Source organism: Petromyzon marinus, unplaced genomic scaffold, assembly GCF_048934315.1.
Source record: "Petromyzon marinus isolate PM22_M1 ecotype Great Lakes invasive population unplaced genomic scaffold, UKy_Petmar_22M1.pri1.0 PM_Scaffold_51, whole genome shotgun sequence".
Lineage (NCBI taxonomy): Eukaryota > Metazoa > Chordata > Hyperoartia > Petromyzontiformes > Petromyzontidae > Petromyzon > Petromyzon marinus.
Window position 1 is genome coordinate 71,802 of NW_027423513.1, and position 17,881 is coordinate 89,682.

Genomic DNA, 17,881 nt, shown 5'->3' on the forward strand with positions numbered 1-17,881 from the left:
GACTGGTCGATGCACCACCTGTGACACACACACACACACAGGTATACACACACACACACACAGTGTACACATACAACACACAAAGACAAAGATCCCCCGTATAGCCTTAACAGACTGTAGGGGCAAGTGCTGTTAGCGAGCAGCACCTATGAAGGCCGAAGCGGCTACACGAGGGGGTGGGTAGCCCGGCCGCCTTTGTCTCCCCAGTGGCGATGCTTACACACCGCACCAGGTACTCATTTGAGGCTGAGTCGACCTAGGGGAGGCCCAGGACCGGTTCAGATAATCGTCAATGGTGTTGGCACACAAATACAAAGCACGGTTGTTGATTTACCCTATGAATAACCCAACCGGTTAATTGGTCAGCCATTATCATTTACGTGGCATACATTAACCAACACCTCCCCCACCCCTCTGGTTTTTGCACACCCTGATTGACCTACAAGTGAAGACACCACAATTACCACCTCCCCCATCTGCTTAAGACCCAGATAGGAGGAAGGATTCCTATGTAACTCTGTGGCTGTCCGCCTAATGATGCTGCTGCTGCTGGTCGTGGTTGCGTTTGTTCTTACCGGCGATAAGTGACCAGGGTTACTCGGATCGTGAATGATGTTGTGGGTTAACTCTCCAGAACACACACATGCACGCACCGGTGAGTGCTGAACAAAGTAACTAATAGTCCACGTTTTGTTAACGTGACACAAACTGCTTACTGATTGGGCTGTGTCGGGTGGTGGCGGGTTTAACGACACAGCATTTATAATTGGTCTGACACTGGTGAGAATAGACCCTAAAGAAGGATGTTGTGTCTGGTCTAGGCCAAATCAGATTCAAAGACAATGTGTCATATCTTATCAGAGCCATGTCTGTTTGCATGTTCACCACGAGTACCGTGTGTGTGGTTAACACGGTAACTTCATGCCTTGCAAAAGGTTTATTTTGGCGTTTGAACATCTTTACACAACTCCTGTGTTATTTCCGTAACATCTTCATCGTCATCAACAACAACACCATCAACATCATCAACAACAACACCATCAACACCATTAACATCATCAACAACACCATCAACATCATCAACAACAACACCATCAACATCATCAACAACAACACCATCAACATCAACAACAACACCATCAATACCATCAACATCATCAACAACAACATTATCAACATCATCAACAACAACAACAACAACACCATCAATGCCATCAACATCATCAACAACAACACCATCAACATCAACAACACCATCAATACCATCAACATCATCAACAACAACAACATCAACACCATCAAAATCAACAACAACACCATCAATACCATGAACATCATCAACAACAACACCATCAACATCATGAACAACAACACCATCAATACCATCAACATCATCAACGACAACACCATCAACATCATCAACAACACCATCAACAACACCATCAACACCATCAACATCATCAACAACAACACCATCAACATCATCAACAACAACACCATCAACAACATCATCAACATCCATAATCCAGGTACTGTTATGGGTTTGATCGCGTAATATTTAAACGTGTCGCTAAACCTGCCACCACCCGACACAGCCAATTAGTAAGCGGTTTGTCACGTGAACAGAACGTGCCAAAAACCGTTACTAGAGCAAAGCCACAACATTTGGAATCTGAGTACGACGTTTCACCGGTAATTACAACTAGCTTCATCAGGCAGCAGCCAGAATCGTGGGGAAATCCCCCTGTTTCGCTCCTTAAATAGAGGGGTAGATGTAACGACGTCACTTGTGTGCGCTTCTTGCGTGAAATTGAGTGGGGAGGGGGGAGTGTTAATGAATGCATATGAATGACAATGGGCATCTTTTGCCGCTAGGGTTATTTATATGGTAATCAATTATGATACATTATGCATGCGCGTTATGCAAGCCCATTTGTTATTGTACTCCCCGTTGGTTGTGTGTACTAAAATAGCAGTACCGACGGTAATCCCGATTGAAGTTTGGTGACCTGTATAGGCATGCATTTAAACAATGTGTTATTTGATGGTCAGGTTAAAAGAAAATTGTATTTATCTCAATTTCGATAGATTCTCAAATTAGTCGTCGCCAGTAGTAACTAGTTTTGCGCGGAACTTTAATATTATCAAAAGCAATTGAGTGTCCTTGTTGGCACGCGTGTTAATTTTAGTCTCGTGCTGATCATTCGTCTTGTTTTCCCTACATAGCATTTGCCACAAGTGTAAGTAATCCGGTACACACCTTCTGTCGATAACTTCGGTAATACATCTTTCGTACCAGATATCATTTTTTGTATTTTATGTACCGTGCCAAATCTGACTCGGATGTTTTGTTTTTCCAAACATCTGGCTAGTTGATCAGTTACTCCCACAATATAGGGTATTATTTTTTTAGTTTTAATCACTTGGTCAGTTTCAATGCTCGTGTTATTTTTATTTGGTTTCGGAATTCAATGCCCTGTTGATTTGTGCATCATTGTAACCATTCAATTACAGCGCTTCATATACGTTCAATTTCACTTCTCAGACCATCACCATCTGACACTTCCTTAGCCCGATGTATGAGTGTCTTGATGAAAGCATATTTCTGTAAGCGATGATGGTGTGACTGCATTTAAGATAGGCGTCAGTGTGCATTTTCTCTTGGTAAATGCCGTGTGTTATTTTATCGTTTCGACCACGTCTGAGCAGAATATCCAGAAATGTGAGTTGTTCTGTCAGCTTCCACTTCCATGGTGAACTGGATGGATGGGTTTTGCGAGTTGAGATGATTTAGACATTAGTTAAGTGCATCTTTGCCATGTGGCCAGACCCACCAATGTTGTCATCCACGTATCCAAACCAAGAAGAGGGTTTTAGTGCGCTTGAAAATACTGCTTTTGTTTCAGAATCTTCCGAGTACAAATTCGCTATCACAGGAGACAAAGAAGAGCCCATTGCTGCTCCTTCCTTTTGTTTATAGAAGGCACCTTGCCACAATAAGTAGGTGTTCTTTAGACAGTGTTCAGCTAATCGTGGGATATCTTTGGCTGAACCTGCGTTCGTCACCAGAGTGTCGAGTATTTTAATAGACCCTTGACCAGAACCCTCGTGAACAGAGAAGTCACATCAAAACTTACGAGAATATCATTCGAGATAAGCGTTATATCTATAATTACATTTACGAGATGTTCAGAGCTTTTAATGAATGAAGAGGTCCTACCAATGTACGGTTGTATTTGTTTCATTGCTTCGTGTTACTCTTTGGTTCTATTCGGTAAAGTCACGTAGGTAAAAAATAAAACAACAAAAATCACGACGTTTCGGCCACAACACAAGGGGCCTTCATCAGGTGAAGGGACCAGGCTGTCTCGAGGAGAGCGCTGAAGTGAAACAGAGCCAAGCTCAGACCGCGACCTTTAAGCTGTGTGCGAGGAAACAAGGTGCCTTGACAAAGGAATTAGCATAAACATTAGCATTTGATTGGCAGACTTAGCATGATGAACGGTGTAGAGGTGGTGTACATGCGGGTGAACATGCCGGTTGGCGCGGGGGGGGGGGCGGGGGGGAGGGGGAGTTTACCTATTGATGGTGTGAAAAGGGAATTTTTAAGAGCTGCGAAAGTTTGGGGTACCACTACTCATGTTAATTTGTATGTGGCAGAGTCTATTTGACTAACTATGGGTCTTAATGGGACATCAGGTTTGTGAATCTTTGGTAGCCCATAAAGTCTCGGGCGTTTTGACGCCCTTGGTTTGATTAGGTATTGTTCTTCCTTAGGAGTCGATTACTTGGCAATAATTACCGTTGTTTAAACCTACCAAGGTGTTGGTTGGGTCTCGTTTAATTTTAATCGAGTAAATGTTTGAATTTATTATCATAGTCCTCACGGGACATCACAACAGTCCATTGGCCCTTATCAGCGGCAAGAATTTGGATATCTTTATTTGCTCTCGATTCTCTTAAGGCTTTGCGTCACTGAAAATAACATATATTTTTTTGGAAATTTACTGTTCTTAATCATTTTGGCAACCTCATGCACAGTCATCTCAGTGTATGTGGGAAATGTCTAACTGCTGATTCCACATCAACAACGATCTCATCGACACAGATTTCATATGGGGCAACGGCAACGTTGAGACCTTTAGACAGCAATGAAACCATACCGCTGATTAATTCAACGTTCGTCATGTTCAGGGGCGGAGCCAGGATTTTCAGCCCGGGGTGACATTCAACAAATGTTAATTTCAAGAATGATTTAGAGAGAGTCAGGCTGTTGAACTTAGACGCCATCGGTTGGCGGACACACGCTCTTGACAACGCTGTTGCAACGGAGTCCGCCAGACCGAATGTCGTACACTTACACGCAGAATGTCACCCCCTCCTGTCACCCCCCCCTGGCTCCGCCCCTGTGTGTGACGTGTGTGTATGACGTGTGTATGACGCGTGTATGACGTGTGTGTATGACGCGTGTATGACGTGTGTATGACGTGTGTGCATGACGCGTGTATGACGTGTGTATGGATGAAGTGTGTATGTATGAAGGGTGTATGACCAGGGGCGGAGCCAGGATTTTCAGCCCGGGGTGACATGCAACAAATGTTAATTTCAAGAATGATTTAGAGAGAGTCAGGCTGTTGAACTTAGACGCCATCGGTTGGCGGACACACGCTCTGACAATGCAGTTGCAACGGAGTCCGCCAGACCGAGTGTCGTACACTTACACGCAGAATGTCACCCCTCCTGTCACCCCCCTGGCTCCGCCCCTGGACTCTTGTTGATAACCGTTTTGTTTGTATGTGTAAAGGAGTTCCCGACGACTCACTCGGAGGCTAAGGTAAGTTAAGGGCCTCCGCCAAGGGTTTATTACAAATCTTTAACAATACACAGGGGTTTAAAGCTTTCGTGACTGCAGTAATTCATATTCTTAGCTCTTTTGGTAAAGTTACGTTGAAGGGAAACAATAAAATAATAAAATATATATAAAACAATAAAAAATTCTCACGACGTTTCGACCATGACACAAAGGGTCATCATCAGGTGACCGTTTGTGTTATGGTCGAAACGTCGTGAGAATTTTTATTGTTTTATATATATTTTATTGTTTCCCTTCAACGTGACTTCACCGAAAGAGCTAACAATATTTAATACACAGGGGGTGAACAGCTTCCCAGGGGTTAGGGGGGTCCCCGGGCTAGGTCCCGACACAGCCGGCTGCCCTGTGCTGTCTCCTCTGCGCCGGCTGTGGGATCAGCCAACACGGCCGACCGAGGAGCCCAGCCACGTCCAGCCCTGGCACTGTGCCCTCTCCTATCCCTACCCTCTAGCCCCTGGCTCCCCGTTCCACACCTTCTCCGACCCCACTCTCCAGCTACGACCCCGCTGACGTCACGGCCCCCCCCCTTTTATCTTTGAGGAGCCGTGACGTCACTCTGCTGCCCCGAGCGCGTGACGTCACGTCATCGCCCTGGACGGCACAAGTGACGCACGTCATCGCCCTGGACGGCACACGTGACCTCACGTCATCGCCCTGGACAGCACACGTGACGCCACTTCCCCATTCTACTCCTCTACATTTGTAGTGAGTTATCGGAGACGACTTGTAGACGCCACGTGTTTATTCAATAAACGCTTAACATAGTTTCATTTACTTTCATTTATTTGGTATAGCCCTGTGAGCCATTCGGCTCTTGAATCGGGTGCAACCTCACCAAACAAAAAAACTAAAACATGAACAAGAAAACATCTTAAAGTGACTTTGCGTGCATGTGCAAAACAGAAAATTCATGGAATAAAAACATCAAAATATTCCTGAATTTGCACTGTACACCAACGCTGTGTGCAAAAATCCCAGTGGGATGCAAATCAAACAACAACAACAAGAAAACTTAGTTTAAGGCCATCAGTCTAACTCCGTACTACAATAAATAAAAAACATGGCCAAACCAACAGCAACATCCCCAGCCTTCACTAAGGCAACAGCCCGTTTTACTTATCACCTGGGGAGGTAACAGCCTCTGGACTCGCGCGTATTAACACCGGGCTAGAGCTCTTAGGTCCTCCGGCTACAAACCCCGACCACTGGCCCACTCGGACCCGGGTGAGATCATCAGCCAGACCCAAAGCCCCCCGCTAAATTGGTTGATAAGCACTCTGTGAGACACTTCAGCACTCAGGCATTTACTAATGATGTGCTTCACTCGGATATTGACAAGGTCTGTGATAGCCCCAAACCTGACTACGGCTTGGGAGACCTTCAGTTACACGTTTATCCAAATTCTTAACAAACATGCTCCGTTGGTTAGATTTAAAATTAAAGGCAACCGCCCACCATGGTTTGATCCTTTGATTACAAAGCTCATGAAAACTAGGGACAAGGCTTGGGCATGTGCTCAGAAAAGTAATTTGGTCAATGACTGGCTAGAATACAGGATTTTCAGGAATAGATGCGTCAAAAAAATCAGGCATGCAAAAAATGCCTACTTTTCCTCCACTCTCCTGGAATCACATGGCAATGCCAGGCTCTTCTGGAAAACAATCAAATGTATCGACAAGGCATCTAACACAGATACTCTGCCTGTTGTGCTTAACCGAAATGGGGAATATTTTTCAGAGCCCCAAAAAATTGTCGACAATTTTAACCTTCATTTTTCTGAAGCTGGTAATCTTTTTGATAATGTACTGGGAGTCACCCCGGCTCATGCAATTTCCTAAACTCCTGTCCAAACATTAAACGAATTTAGTTTCCAGCCTATCCACGAAAGTAATGTTCTGAAACAACTGTCCTACCTCAAAGGGTCCTCTACTGGAGCGGATAGTATTCCCGTCTTTGCTCTGCTAACTGTTGGTCACCTAATCTACAAACCTATAGCTCATATTTTCAATCTGTCCATCAAAGAAGCATCAGTACCTCTAGAATGGTAATATTCCTATATTCGTCCACTTCACAAAGGGGGCCCTAAAGATTATCCAAATAACTACGGACCTATCTCAATTTTGTCCCCATTGATGAAAATTCTTGAAAAATGTTTGAAATACCAAATAAGCAGTTTCCTGTCCGACAACAAACTATTACATCGAAACCAATCTGGGTTCCGAAAAAATACAGCACCACACCTGCTGCATTAAACTCTCTTAATCACATTTACAGTAGCCTTGATAATAAGCAGTACTGTGCCTGTCTTTTTCTTGACCTGTCCAAAGCTTTTGATACAGTCGACCACAACACCCTGCTTAGTAAACTAAGTTGCCTCCGTTTCTCCAAACACGCAGTAGAATGGTTACAAAATTACCTCTCTTCTCGCACCCAAACTGTATTCGTAGATGGTTGGAGGTCAAACAGTGTTAAGATAACAAAAGGGTTTCCACAGGGTTCCATCCTTGGCCCCCTCTTGTTCTCTCTTTATATCAATGACTTGGGCACTGACCTGGATTATTTCAGGGTAAATCTGTTTGCAGATGACACGATACTGATTACTGCTGGCCGCTCTCTGGATGACGTGATTGCTAATCTCCAGGGTGATTTGAACAAACTACAACATCAGCTAGTTGCTCTTAAACTAGTCCTGAATACCTCCAAAACCAAGGTGCTATGCTTCTCACCAGGACTAAATTGCAGGAAGATATTTTTCCCCAATTATATTTCTTAAATAATCATCAAATAGAGCAAGTCATGATCTATAAGTATCTTAGGGTCATCTTTGATTACAAACTGAATTTTCAAGATTACATTGATTATATTGGTAAAAAGATAACATTTAAAATAGGTTTTCTGTATCGACACAAGCACTGCTTCTCCCCAATGTTCCGTTTGGAAATGATAAAAGCTACCATACTGCCTCTACTTGATTACTGTGACATCGTGTACAAATCAGCCCCAAGTACTGTACTGAAGAAGCTTGAATCAATGTATTACTCGGCCTTGAGATTTGCATTGAACTGCCCCTATAGGACTCACCACTGCGATCTCTACATTGGGTCAAACTTAACATCTCTTAATGATCGACGGCTTGTGCACCAGATCTTATTTATTCACGATGTACTTACAAAAAAATAAACAGACTACCAGCTGGATCTCCTCACTGTTTCTAAGAACAAATTTGACCTCAGGTCTTCGCTCATTTACCAGCTTCACATTCCTTATTGCCGTACAAATACTGGAGGAAGGGCCTTTACTATTGATGCCCCCGGGTCTGGAATGATATCGCCAATAAACTGCAACTTGGATCACTACCTATGAGATCTTCACTCAAAACTTATATAGAGTAGTTGTACACCCCTATCTGCCACTGCTATTCAAAATTGCCGGAATTCAAATGTATCGTTCCGGATGACCGCTGCAAAGTATAATCTTGAGTTTTGACTATAGTGTGCTGATCTTCAAAGGTTTATTGAAAAAATGTGATGCTGCTACTGATACTCCTGCTGTTATGGAGTGACTCTTGCAGCCAGCTATGGCTGCAAAGTTTGGTCGTACATGTTATGTATATATCGTTTATTGTTAAATTTGAATGACAGTTCCTATGATTACTCATTGTTTTTTTCGGTAAAGTCACGTATGTAGAAATACAATAAAATTATATTAAAACAAGAACCAATCACGACGTTTCGATCACAACGCAAGCGATCTTCATCAGGTGTCAAGAACAAATCACGGAGGTAAATACAACAAAAGATGAGAGACGAGAATTCAACAAACCTGAAAAAACATTATGTGAAGCACATCCACTCAGGCCAACACCACAGTTAGACACTTCCTGGCAGACCACGAATTTCAAAATAGTGTTAAATTTCGTGTTCAACCTTTGGATTGCACATACCAGCGTAGATAGAATGAAAAATACGAGGTACACGGTCAGTAGAAATACATATACAAGTCCACCAAGAGGTAAGGAGGGAGGAAAGACGGACAGGGAGGCAGGAAGTGTCTAACTGTGTTGTTGGCCTGACTGGATGTGCTTCACATAATGTTTTTTTCAGGTTTGTTGAATTCTCGTCTCTCATCTATTTGTTGTATTTACCTCCGTGATTTGTTCTTGACACCTGATGAAGATCGCTTGCGTTGTGATCGAAACGTAGTGATTGTTTTTTGTTTTAATATAATTTTATTGTATTTCTACATACGTGACTTTACCGAAAAAAACAATGAGTAATTTTATGCAGTCACGAAAGTTTTAATACTTTATTAGTTCCTATGATCACTGTTGCATTGCTTTTACAGCTTTATTTTGGTGATTTTGAAAACGTTTTGGTTTAGCCATGTATGTTTGTTGTAGTGCAGAGTTAGCCTGATAACTTTCATCTGCATTGTCTTATTATGGTTGTTATTGTTTGACTTGCATCCCACTGGGATTTTTGCACACAACGTTTGAAATACGGTGATTTTCTGGAAGACTTTGCTGTTTTTTCCTGTATGTTTCTGTTGCGTGTAGTCACTTTAACGTGTTTCTTGTTCATGTTTTTGTTTTTTGCGGTTGCACCCGAGTGAAGAGCCGCATGACTCACAGGGTTATACCTAATAAATGAAACTGAAAACTAAAAACACTACCAACACTCCAACTCAACACAAAGTCAACATCATCACCACCAACATCACCACCACCACTCAACACAAAGTTAACATCATCACCATTAACATCACCACCACCACTCCACACAAAGTCAACATCATCACCATCAACATCATCACCACCACTCCAACTCAACACAAAGTCAACATCATCACCACCAACATCGCCATTACCACTCAACACAAAGTCAACATCATCACCATCAACATCACCACCAGCACTACCACCACTCCAACACAAAATCAACATCATCAGCGTCAACATCACCACCACCACTCCACACAAAGTCAACATCATCACCATCAACATCACCACCACTCCACACAAAGTCAACATCATCACCATCAACATCACCACCACTACTTCACACAAAGTCAACATCATCAACATCACCACCACCACTCCACACAAAGTCAACATAATCACCATCAACATCACCACCACCACTCCACACAAAGTCAACATCACCATCACCACTCCACACAAAGTCAACATCATCACCATCAACATCACCACCACTACTCCACACAAAGTCAACATCATCACCATCAACATCACCACCACCACTCCACACAAAGTCAACATCATCACCATCAACATCACCACCACCCCTCCAACTCTACACAAAGTCAAAATCATCACCATCAACATCACCACCACTCCAACTCTACACGAAGTCAACTTCATCACCATCAACATCACCACCACCACTCCACACAAAGTCAACATCATCACCATCAACATGTCCACCACCCCTCCAACTCTACACAAAGTCAACATCATCACCATCAACATCACCACCACCACTCTACACAAAGTCAACATCATCAACATCACCACCACCACCACCTCAACTCTACACAAAGTCAACATCATGACCATCAACATCACCACTCCACACAAAGTCAACATCATCACCATCAACATCACCACCACTACTCTACACAAAGTCAACATTATCAACATCACCACCACCACTCCACACAAAGTCAACATTATCAACATCACCACCACCACCACTCCACACAAAGTCAACATCATCACCATCAACATCACCACCACCACCACTCCACACAAAGTCAACATCATCACCATCAACATCACCACCACCACTCTACACAAAGTCAACATCATCACCATCAACATCACCACCACCACTTCAACTCTACACAAAGTCAACATCATCACCATCAACATCACCACTCCACACAAAGTCAACATCATCACCATCAACATCACCACCACCACTCCACACAAAGTGAACATCATCACCATCAACATCAGCACCACCACTCCAACTCTACACAAAGTTAACATCACCACCACCACTCCACACAAAGTCAACATCACCACCACCACTCCACACAAAAGTCAACATCATCACCATCAACATCACCACCACTCCACACAAAGTCAACATCATCACCATCAACATCATCACCACCACTCCACACAAAGTCAACATCACCATCACCACTCCACACAAAGTCAACATCATCACCATCAACATCACCACCACTACTCCACACAAAGTCAACATCATCACCATCAACATCACCACCACCACTCCACACAAAGTCAACATCATCACCATCAACATCACCACCACTACTCCACACAAAGTCAACATCACCACCATCAACATCACCACCACCACTCCACACAAAGTCAACATCATCACCATCAACATCACCACCACCACTCCACACAAAGTCAACATCACCATCACCACTCCACACAAAGTCAACATCATCACCATCAACATCACCACCACTACTCCACACAAAGTCAACATCACCACCATCAACATCACCACCACCACTCCACACAAAGTCAACATCATCACCATCAACATCACCACCACTACTCCACACAAAGTCAACATCACCACCATCAACATCACCACCACCACTCCACACAAAGTCAACATCATCACCATCAACATCACCACCACCACTCCACACAAAGTCAACATCACCATCACCACTCCACACAAAGTCAACATCATCACCATCAACATCACCACCACTACTCCACACAAAGTCAACATCATCACCATCAACATCACCACCACCACTCCACACAAAGTCAACATCATCACCATCAACATCACCACCACCCCTCCAACTCTACACAAAGTCAAAATCATCACCATCAACATCACCACCACTCCAACTCTACACGAAGTCAACTTCATCACCATCAACATCACCACCACCACTCCACACAAAGTCAACATCATCACCATCAACATGTCCACCACCCCTCCAACTCTACACAAAGTCAACATCATCACCATCAACATCACCACCACCACTCTACACAAAGTCAACATCATCAACATCACCACCACCACCACCTCAACTCTACACAAAGTCAACATCATGACCATCAACATCACCACTCCACACAAAGTCAACATCATCACCATCAACATCACCACCACTACTCTACACAAAGTCAACATTATCAACATCACCACCACCACTCCACACAAAGTCAACATTATCAACATCACCACCACCACCACTCCACACAAAGTCAACATCATCACCATCAACATCACCACCACCACCACTCCACACAAAGTCAACATCATCACCATCAACATCACCACCACCACTCTACACAAAGTCAACATCATCACCATCAACATCACCACCACCACTTCAACTCTACACAAAGTCAACATCATCACCATCAACATCACCACTCCACACAAAGTCAACATCATCACCATCAACATCACCACCACCACTCCACACAAAGTGAACATCATCACCATCAACATCAGCACCACCACTCCAACTCTACACAAAGTTAACATCACCACCACCACTCCACACAAAGTCAACATCACCACCACCACTCCACACAAAAGTCAACATCATCACCATCAACATCACCACCACTCCACACAAAGTCAACATCATCACCATCAACATCATCACCACCACTCCACACAAAGTCAACATCACCATCACCACTCCACACAAAGTCAACATCATCACCATCAACATCACCACCACTACTCCACACAAAGTCAACATCATCACCATCAACATCACCACCACCACTCCACACAAAGTCAACATCATCACCATCAACATCACCACCACTACTCCACACAAAGTCAACATCACCACCATCAACATCACCACCACCACTCCACACAAAGTCAACATCATCACCATCAACATCACCACCACCACTCCACACAAAGTCAACATCACCATCACCACTCCACACAAAGTCAACATCATCACCATCAACATCACCACCACTACTCCACACAAAGTCAACATCACCACCATCAACATCACCACCACCACTCCACACAAAGTCAACATCATCACCATCAACATCACCACCACTACTCCACACAAAGTCAACATCATCACCATCAACATCACCACCACCACTCCACACAAAGTCAACATCATCACCATCAACATCACCACCACCACTCCACACAAAGTCAACATCACCACCATCAACATCACCACCACCACTCCACACAAAGTCAACATCATCACCATCAACATCACCACCACTACTCCACACAAAGTCAACATCATCACCATCAACATCACCACCACTACTCCACACAAAGTCAACATCACCACCATCAACATCACCACCACTACTCCACACAAAGTCAACATCACCACCATCAACATCACCACCACCACTCCACACAAAGTCAACATCATCACCATCAACATCACCACCACTACTCCACACAAAGTCAACATCATCACCAACAACATCACCACCACCACTCCACACAAAGTCTACATCACCACCATCAACATCACCACCACCACTCCACACAAAGTCAACATCATCACCATCAACATCACCACCACTCCAACTCTACACGAAGTCAACATCATCACCATCAACATCACCACCACCACTCCACACAAACTTAACATCATCACCATCAACATCACCACCACCACTCAACACAAAGTTAACATCATTACCATCAACATCACCACCACCACTCCACACAAAGTCAACATCATCACCATCAACATGTCCACCACGCCTCCAACTCTACACAAAGTCAACATCATCACCATCAACATCACCACCACCACTCTACAAAAAGTACAACATCATCAACATCACCACCACCACCTCAACTCTACACAAAGTCAACATCATCACCATCAACATCACCACTCCACACAAAGTCAACATCATCACCATCAACATCACCACCACCACTCCACACAAAGTCAACATTATCAACATCACCACCACCACTCCACACAAAGTCAACATTATCAACATCACCACCACCACTCCACACAAAGTCAACATCATCACCATCAACATCACCACCACCACCACTCCACACAAAGTCAACATCATCACCATCAACATCACCACTCCACACAAAGTCAACATCATCACCATCAACATCACCACCACCACTCTACACAAAGTCAACATCATCACCATCAACATCACCACCACCACTTCAACTCTACACAAAGTCAACATCATCACCATCAACATCACCACTCCACACAAAGTCAACATCAGCACCATCAACATCACCACCACTCCACACAAAGTCAACATCATCACCATAAACATCACCACCACCACTCCACACAAAGTGAACATCATCACCATCAACATCACCACCACCACTCCAACTCTACACAAAGTTAACATCACCACCACCACTCCACACAAAGTCAACATCACCACCACCACTCCACACAAAGTCAACATCATCACCATCAACATCACCACCACTCCACACAAAGTCAACATCATCACCATCAACATCATCACCACCACTCCACACAAAGTCAACATCACCATCACCACTCCACACAAAGTCAACATCATCACCATCAACATCACCACCACTACTCCACACAAAGTCAACATCATCACCATCAACATCACAACCACCACTCCACACAAAGTCAACATCATCACCATCAACATCACCACCACTACTCCACACAAAGTCAACATCACCACCATCAACATCACCACCACCACTCCACACAAAGTCAACATCATCACCATCAACATCACCACCACCACTCCACACAAAGTCAACATCACCATCACCACTCCACACAAAATCAACATCATCAGCGTCAACATCACCACCACCACTCCACACAAAGTCAACATCATCACCATCAACATCACCACCACTCCACACAAAGTCAACATTATCACCATCAACATCACCACCACTACTTCACACAAAGTCAACATCATCAACATCACCACCACCACTCCACACAAAGTCAACATAATCACCATCACCACTCCACACAAAGTCAACATCATCACCATCAACATCACCACCACTACTCCACACAAAGTCAACATCATCACCATCAACATCACCACCACCACTCCACACAAAGTCAACATCATCACCATCAACATCACCACCAGCCCTCCAACTCTACACAAAGTCAAAATCATCACCATCAACATCACCACCACCACCACTCCACACAAAGTCAACATCATCACCATCAACATCACCACTCCACACAAAGTCAACATCATCACCATCAACATCACCACCACCACTCTACACAAAGTCAACATCATCACCATCAACATCACCACCACCACTTCAACTCTACACAAAGTCAACATCATCACCATCAACATCACCACTCCACACAAAGTCAACATCAGCACCATCAACATCACCACCACTCCACACAAAGTCAACATCATCACCATAAACATCACCACCACCACTCCACACAAAGTGAACATCATCACCATCAACATCACCACCACCACTCTAACTCTACACAAAGTTAACATCACCACCACCACTCCACACAAAGTCAACATCACCACCACCACTCCACACAAAGTCAACATCATCACCATCAACATCACCACCACTCCACACAAAGTCAACATCATCACCATCAACATCATCACCACCACTCCACACAAAGTCAACATCACCATCACCACTCCACACAAAGTCAACATCATCACCATCAACATCACCACCACTACTCCACACAAAGTCAACATCATCACCATCAACATCACAACCACCACTCCACACAAAGTCAACATCATCACCATCAACATCACCACCACTACTCCACACAAAGTCAACATCACCACCATCAACATCACCACCACCACTCCACACAAAGTCAACATCATCACCATCAACATCATCACCACCACTCCACACAAAGTCAACATCACCATCACCACTCCACACAAAGTCAACATCATCACCATCAACATCACCACCACTACTCCACACAAAGTCAACATCATCACCATCAACATCACAACCACCACTCCACACAAAGTCAACATCATCACCATCAACATCACCACCACCACTCCACACAAAGTCAACATCACCATCACCACTCCACACAAAATCAACATCATCAGCGTCAACATCACCACCACCACTCCACACAAAGTCAACATCATCACCATCAACATCACCACCACTCCACACAAAGTCAACATTATCACCATCAACATCACCACCACTACTTCACACAAAGTCAACATCATCAACATCACCACCACCACTCCACACAAAGTCAACATAATCACCATCACCACTCCACACAAAGTCAACATCATCACCATCAACATCACCACCACTACTCCACACAAAGTCAACATCATCACCATCAACATCACCACCACCACTCCACACAAAGTCAACATCATCACCATCAACATCACCACCAGCCCTCCAACTCTACACAAAGTCAAAATCATCACCATCAACATCACCATCACTCCAACTCTACACGAAGTCAACATCATCACCATCAACATCACCATCACCACTCCACACAAAGTCAACATCATCACCATCAACATGTCCACCACCCCTCCAACTCTACACAAAGTCAACATCATCACCATCAACATCACCACCACCACTCTACACAAAGTCAACATCATCAACATCACCACCACCACCTCAACTCTACACAAAGTCAACATCATGACCATCAACATCACCACTCCACACAAAGTCAACATCATCACCATCAACATCACCACCACTACTCTACACAAAGTCACATTATCAACATCACCACCACCACTCCACACAAAGTCAACATTATCAACATCACCACCACCACCACTCCACACAAAGTCAACATCATCACCATCAACATCACCACCACCACCACTCCACACAAAGTCAACATCATCACCATCTACTTTACCACCACCACTCTACACAAAGTCAACATCATCACCATCAACATCACCACCACCACTTCAACTCTACACAAAGTCAACATCATCACCATCAACATCACCACTCCACACAAAGTCAACATCATCACCATCAACATCACCACCACCACCACTCCACACAAAGTCAACATCATCACCATAAACATCACCACCACCACTCCACACAAAGTGAACATCATCACCATCAACATCACCACCACCACTCCAACTCTACACAAAGTTAACATCACCACCACCACTCCACACAAAGTCAACATCACCACCACCACTCCACACAAAGTCAACATCATCACCATCAACATCACCACCACTCCACACAAAGTCAACATCATCACCATCAACATCATCACCACCACTCCACACAAAGTCAACATCACCATCACCACTCCACACAAAGTCAACATCATCACCATCAACATCACCACCACTACTCCACACAAAGTCAACATCATCACCATCAACATCACCACCACCACTCCACACAAAGTCAACATCATCACCATCAACATCACCACCACTACTCCACACAAAGTCAACATCACCACCATCAACATCACCACCACCACTCCACACAAAGTCAACATCATCACCATCAACATCACCACCACTACTCCACACAAAGTCAACATCATCACCATCAACATCACCACCACCACTCCACACAAAGTCAACATCATCACCATCAACATCACCACCACTACTCCACACAAAGTCAACATCATCACCATCAACATCACCACCACCACTCCACACAAAGTCAACATCATCACCATCAACATCACCACCACTACTCCACACAAAGTCAAAATCATCACCATCAACATCACCACCACTCCAACTCTACACGAAGTCAACATCATCACCATCAACATCACCACCACCACTCCACACAAAGTCAACATCATCACCATCAACATGTCCACCACCCCTCCAACTCTACACAAAGTCAACATCATCACCATCAACATCACCACCACAACTCTACACAAAGTCAACATCATCAAAATCACCACCACCACCACCACTCCACACAAAGTCAACATCAT